The sequence below is a fragment of the Pteropus vampyrus genome, unplaced genomic scaffold, assembly GCF_000151845.1.
Source record: "Pteropus vampyrus isolate Shadow unplaced genomic scaffold, Pvam_2.0 Scaffold13, whole genome shotgun sequence".
Taxonomy (NCBI): Eukaryota; Metazoa; Chordata; class Mammalia; order Chiroptera; family Pteropodidae; genus Pteropus; species Pteropus vampyrus.
This window is the reverse complement of record NW_011888794.1, coordinates 6,776,130-6,783,763: the sequence shown is the minus strand read 5'-3', so window position 1 is coordinate 6,783,763 and position 7,634 is coordinate 6,776,130.

Below are 7,634 nucleotides of genomic sequence, written 5' to 3'. Positions count from 1 at the left end.
CTTCCTTCCTTCCTTCCTTCCTTCCTTCCTTCCTTCCTTCCTTCCATCCATCCATCCATCCATCCATCCATCCTTCCATCCTTCCATCCTTCCATCCTAAACATCTTTCTCATCTTCTGTTCGCTATGTCCCGGAAATGCAGACCTCAAGGAACCCACGTTCTAGTAGGGATAGAAACAATTAAAACCCAGTTTGCAAACAAACTTCTGGGAATCCAGAAGAGAGAATAACATATTCTGCCTGAGGATCAAGAAATACTTCAGGAAAAAGGTGGCGTTCCCACAGAGTTTTGGAAGGTGTTTGGAAGCGACCACAGAGAAATTGGGAAAGAACTATTTCTCAAGTAATACATGCTTTAAAAGCTACTGAAGATGTGATAGAGTTCATGATATGAAAATCTGTAAGTCAATGTGTGAATAGGAAAGGAGATTGGAGGAGGAAAAAAGCAGAGGTAGAAGTTGATGTCACATATTTAGAGACCAAAATATGAAGGGGTTTGTATGGAGAAGAATTAAGACTTTGTCTTGAGAGTGGTAGGAGACATAGTGAAGAGTTTTAAGAAAGGTTCTGACATGATCTGATGTGTATTTTACCAAGATGTGCAGAAAAATCCAATCTATTTCATATGCTCAGAACGATGAACGAAGTGTGTGACTCTTTAAAGTTTCCAAAGAGGCAACATCTTCAGCAGATTTTTGTTTTGCTAGGAATTAAAGAAATTCCTCTTTTCAGTTATGAAAGGGAATGATAATTTTGTTAGAATATCAAGAATTAGGGCTGTTCCTTTAAGATGCTAAAATGATGCTGTTATTCATTTAATTAGACTTTATATATTATCTTTAAAAGTATAAAAATATTTTGATATCTGCTGAAAAAAAGGTGTAATGTAAAATGTTGACTGTTATGTCAGCTGCTATAAAATTCTTTCGTAAACAAAGCTTTTTTTTTTTTTTCCAAAGAAGTGTTTATTTGCTGCCTGTACTTATTGCTTGCTTGAAATAATAAAGGTCCATTGTGACATCAGCTTTTGTTCCATAAGGAGGATTATGATGTTGTAAACAAAATATAATGATTTCCAGTAAAGAAGAATGAAGAACAGATGAAGTCTTAAAAATGCTGATTCTATTTTTATGCAAATAACTTTAGTTTTAAAATACTCGAAAACACAGAAAATTGTCCTTTAAAAGTGCTATATAAATAGAAATGTTTTAACTGAATGAATTTTCAAGTTTTCACTAGGCATCTGAATATGTTAATAAATGTAAACTTCAATTTGAAAACTTAAAAGAGATCTTAAAAGATTTGAAATACCAAGTTTTGTTTTATGAAAATGACTTTTGTAGGTTTATCATGAAAAAAATTAAAATTACATTTACGCCTACTTCTGTCTCAAAATTACTGTTATCCTCTATGAAAAATAAATTAAAAAAAAAAATCTTTGCTGGGTGAGAAATGTAAACTAAGAATAAGAAACATTTTTTACCTGTCTCCTGAAACAATTTGGGATCTAAAAACTTAACAGTGATATTTAGAAAGTTCTGTTTGAGAAAACAACCCGACCCCCTTTTTTTTGATCCCGATGGGTGTTCTTTCTATTGGATATTTTTTGAATTCCTTCCTACACGAAACCACAGGATCTCTTAGGTCTATTTTAACTTGAGAATGGGATGCTACATTATTATGATGTTTGTGATAGAGATAATCTGCCTGTCCTCTTTCTTTACCGGAAATTACTTTCAATGCCTCTGCAAGTTGAGGCAAATTGGAGCCCCAAATGTTTTATAATGACTGTGGTGGCAAAAACTGAGAGAAGATGCAGTCGGATTTTTATCATATCTTTAGATATCTTAATTTTATAGTTAAAGACAAAATACCTTGTCTCTGAATGTGAAATGTTCTTTTTTTATTTTATATCAAGGCTATTGATAAAGTGCTCACCTAATAATGATTTGGTCTGTTATAAAGCCTGATAATTTTGTTATAGAACCATTTATATTTATCAGCTACTTTAATATATGTAAGCTAGTACATTATCAGTGATGTTTTTGTTGTATTTTATATCAGGTACGTCTGGCATTTCAGAATTATTCTTCTAGGTTCATGCAACCACAGACTGCCCCACACCTATATCAAATCAAACAGACTCAGAGACATGGTGATCGTGGATTATGAAATTAGAAGGCAAAAGTTCAAGGGTCTGTTTTGCCACTTATTAGTGAAAGAGTTTGGCCTGCCTCTAACTTTTCTGCTATCTACTTTATTCATCTTTAAAACTGAAATTATAATAATCAAATTCATAGTTATTTCTGAGAATTGAAATAGGTTATTTATGTAAAATTGCTCTATAAACTTTAAAACCCTACATAAATGTGAGGTACTGTTAAAATTATCACCTTATTATGATGGCCACAATCCCTTTTTGTTAAGCAATTATCACTGAGGATACTGATTTTTGAATAAAGTCTGGTCGTCAAGCCCAACTGGTTCAAAAACCTGGGAGTAAGTCTTACTTATTACGGTTTTGTCCGGTAAACCACTCAGACTTAGGAATCAGATAATTAAGCACAGCGTTGTCTGAGGATCTGAGGTAAGTACATATTAGTTTAGTCTTGTCACAAAATCTGTATTATTTATTTCTGCATCACAAATTAACCTACAACTTAACACCTTAAAATTACAAACATTTATTATTTTATAGTTTCTGTTAATTAAGAATATTATGGGGTAAGCTTAGGCGGGTGCCTCTGACTCAAAGTCTTTCATTAGATTGTAGTCAGGGGCAGTGGTCTAATCCTTTTACCCCATGCGATGATAACTGTTAAGATTTACTCTCTTGGCAACTTTCAAATATGTAATAGGATATTATTGGCTGTAGTCACCGTGCTGTCCATTATATCCCTATGACATTTATTTTATATTTGGAAGCTGATACCTCTTCACTCACTTCACCCATTTCTCCCACCCCCTTCTCTCTGGCAACCACCAATTTGTTCTCTGTATCTATGAGTTTTGTTTGTCCACTTTTTTTTTTTCTTAGATTCCAGCTATAAGTGAAAGCAAACAGTATTTGTCTTTCTCTGTCTGACTTGTTTCACTTAGCGTAATAGCATCACGGTTCATCCATATTTTCACAAATGGCATGATTTCTTTTTTCAATGGCTGAGTAGTATCCTATTGTATGCATACCGAATCTTTATCCACCTATCTGTTGATGGACACCTAGGTTATTTCCATATCTTGGTTAATGTAAGTAATGCTGCAATGAACATAGGGATGCATATATCTTTTTGAATTAGTGTTTTCATTTTCTTTGGATAAATACTCGGAAGTGGTATTGCTGGAACATATGGTGGTTTTATTTTTAATTTTTTGAGAAACCTCCACACTGTTTTCCATAGTAGCTGCACCGATTTATAATTCCACAAACAGTGAAACAGGATTTGCTTTTCTGTGTATCGTCGCCAATACTTGACTTTTTTTAAAATTAAATTTTATTTTTCAATTACGGTTGACATTCAATGTTATTTTATACTAGTTTTAGGTGTACAGCATACTGGTTAGACATGTAGATAATTTACAAAGCAATACCCCCAGTAATTCTAGTACCCACCTGACACCATACACAGTTATTAAAATATCGTTGACTATATTCCATGTGCTGTACTTTACATTTCCACAACTGTTTTATAACTACCAATCTGTACTTCTTAATCCCTTCCCTCGTTTCACCTAGCCCCCAACCCTATTTCTTGTCTTTTTGAAAACAGTCATTCTAATGGATGTGAGGCGCTATCTCATTGTGGTTTTGATTGCATGTCCCTGATAATTAGCGGTGTGAAGCGTCTTTTCATGTCCCTGTCAGCCATCTGTATGTCTTCTTTGGAAAAATGTCTGTTTAGATCCTCTGCCCATATTTTACTTGGATTGTTTGTATTTTTGTTCGTTTGTTTGTTTTTTTACTATTGAGTTATATGAATTCCTTATATACTTTGGATATTAACCACTTATCAGATATATGGTTTGCAAATATTTCTCCCATTCAGTTCATTGCCTTTTTATTTTGTTGATGGTTTTCTTTGCTGTGCAGAAGCTTTTTAGTTTGATGTAGTCCCACTGGTTTATTTTTGCTTTTGTTACTTTTGCTTTTGAATTCAGATCCAAAAATTCATCATTCACCAAAACCAATGTCAGAGAACTTACCGCAAGTGGAATAAATCTCACTTGATCATGGCGTATGAACTTTTTAAGGTATTATTGAATTAGATTTACTAGTATTCTGTTGAGAAATATTCATACATGTTCACCAGTGATATTGGTCCATAATTTTTTTGTGTATGTATGATGTTTTTGTCTGGTATTGGTAACACGATAATGCTGGCTTCCTAAAATGAATTTGGACGCACTCTCTCCACTTCAGTTTTTTGGAAGAGTTTGAGAATATGTATCAAATCTTCTTTGAATGGTTAAAATTCAGCCGTGAAGTCATCTTGTCCTGGACTCTTGTTTGTTGGACGTTTTAAGAGTAGTTATTCAGTCTCTCTAGTAGTAATTGGTCTATTCAGATTTTCTATTTCTTCACAGTGTAGTCTTGGAAATTGTATGTTTCTAGGAATTTATTCATTTCGCTTACGTTGTCCACCTTTTTGAAATGTAATTGTTCATAGCAGTTGCTTATGATCCTTTGTATCTTTTGGTAGCAGTTGTAATTTTTCCTCTTTCATTTCTGACTTTATTTGAGACTTTTGTTGTTGTTGCTGAGTCTAGCCTAAGGTTTGTCAACTTTATCTTTTGGAAGAACCAGTTCTTAGTTTCCTTGATCTTTTCCATTATCTTTTTATTCTCTCATTCATTTATTTCCACTTTCGATCTTTATTATATTTTTTCTTCGAACTTTTACATATGTTTGTTCTTCTTTTTCTAGTTCCTTTAGGTATAAAGTTAAATTGCTCATTTGAGATTTTTTTTTTTATTTTGAGGTAGGGCTGTTTCGCTATGAACTTCCCTTAGAACTGCTTTTGCTGCTTCCTATAGATTTTGGTATGCTGTATTTTCATTTACATTTTTCTCAAGGTATTTTTTGATATCTCCTTTGATTTCTTCATTAATCCATTGGTTGTTCAGTAGCATGCTGTTTAATCTTCACAGCTTTACCTTCTGGGCTTGTTTCCACCCCCATGTTTTACTTTTCATAAAAGGCAGCATATGTGTGTAGCCACACCTCTCAGCCTGCTTCCTGTTGGTAAAATTCTGGAGGCCCACCAGCCTCTCCTGATTCTATATACTATCTCTGCCCTCCTTAGGCATGCTGGTAATGTTACTACATGAACAATTGTTAAGAACTTTGTAGGCCTTCTGTGTCTCCTCTATGTTTTCATGGAGTTCATTTTATTTGACAAAAGCTATATCACCACAAGTCTCTTCAAGGTAACCCTTTCTCTCCCATGGGCCCCTGGTCGACAGCTTAGGGACAGGCCCTGAAGCTTCATTGACACCCTGTTGCTTGACTGAGGAGAGCTACATGGAAGACTCTTAATCTATTTTTTATTTAATTTATATGAAGTTCAGAATAGTCAAAACTGAGCTATATTATTTAGGTATTCTCACATAAATACTATAATCTTACAGAAAACAAAGGAGCAATTAATAAAAATAGTAGACTAGTAGCTACTCCTGGAAAGAGGGAGCTGGATGTGGGCAGAAGCAGATGAAGGGGTTCAAGGCGGTTTTTCATTTGTCAGATATTATGCTGGATGATGGATACATTGGTATTTGTTTTATAGTTTTTACTAAGCTGTAAATATATACATATATGTACATGATATATTCTTTCGTATATATAAATAATACAAAAGGGCAAAAAAAGAAAAAAAGACGTAGTCATAACATGCAGTAGACGTGTAGTTTCTTAAACCCAAAGAAGGCATGGGAATATTGTGTTTTAGAACTGAAGGTAAAAAGACTGTCTAGCGGTAAAGTCGTAATGCCGTTATAAGCTTGTATTATAGACAGGTGTTAGGTGATTAAACTGAGTTAAATTAATATGCTTTGTCTTTTGGCCTTTAAAAAAACCATTGAATAATGTTTTTCTTAAAAGCAAAACAGTCCAGGAGAAGAACATTAAACATAATAATACCACCATTCGTCACATCTAACGCAGCATAAAGTTTTCCTGTTCTACTCATACTTGTGTTCTGTTTCTGCTTTGTGAAGCCAAAAAATACAAGGAAAGTTGTTGAGGACAGGTGTAAAGCTTATTGCAGAATTTTGAGAAAATACCTTTCTCAAGGGCAGCTATTCCGAATCATTGGTGAGGTTCTAAGTACTTAATAAGGGAAAGAGGGAGACAGATTTGTTGTTTTCTGTGTTCAAATAGAGAACTTGGTCCTGTGGTGTAATTAAAAAGACGGGAAATGATACACAGTCAAAGTTTTCTTTCTAAAATGTAGATCTAGTTTGTCACTCTTTTGAGTGACAGTCCTTCAGTAGCTCCTTGTTGCTCAGCTTCATGTGGCACACCTTCATCATGTGACACAGCTTTCCTCTCCAGCACTACATCTTGACTTCTGACCCCACGCCCACAACTGGTGTTGTCTCTGATGGAATTGTATTGACCTTTCTTCTAAGTTATTTGTTTACCAACCTTGACTTTACATTTCTTGGAGGGTAGAGACAGTGTCTTTATAATTTTATCTTTGTGACCTTGCAGTGCTTTGTACTTGGTAAGTACGTAATAAATATTGATTGGCTAAACAGATGAATGCATTTGGGGGATGACTGAAATAGTTTGAATGACAGAGGTACAGAAAAATGGGCAGTTTCGTGGAACGATTAAACATGTGGGCTCTGGAACCTGACTTTCCAGGATGGAATATTATCTCTACCACTTACTAACTGGGTTCTTGGACAAGTTACGTAAACTTTCTTGCCTCAGCTCTCTCATTCATTGAAGCGGATGGTAATAATACCAGCTTAATTGGGTTTTTGGAGTGATTAAAAGAAGTAACGTATGTTAAGTGCTTCAGACAGTCCTGAGACCTAGTAAGTAATTCAGTACAATTAATATTGTTCCAGATGGCAGACCACTGCATTCAGTTAACACTCATGAGGGCTAGTGAAAGGTAGATCCAGGAAAGAGAAGTGCAAGGAACTCCTTACCTGCGTGTACTCAATACTGTCATTTCTTTCATCATGGCACTGAAGACACCATATTCAGATTTTGTATACTTGTGTGTATCTCCATTTTGTTCGGAAGATCCGGGAGAGAAGGTCCATATCTCTCTTGAGTATTACTGGATCACCAATTCCAACACGTAGATATTCCTCAGCAAATATTTGCAAATGATTAGCAAGCACAACTTCATGAAGTTATTTAATACTTTTGTGGCCTGAGTTATAACATTCTTGATAGTGAGTAATTGAGAGTCTTAAAAATTAGAAACCACATATGATAATCACCATGCGTTTTAACAGCAGTTAATGGAACCTTGAAATTCTCTCACCTTGAAGTCAAGTTTAAATGTGCCCTTTGCCTATGCGTGTGGTTAGGGGTGACATAAAGTAGGGATAGGACCGCCAGAGGTGAAGTCCATGAAGTCGAGGAAAGGAACTGAACCCAGGTGCAGGGTCACAATTAC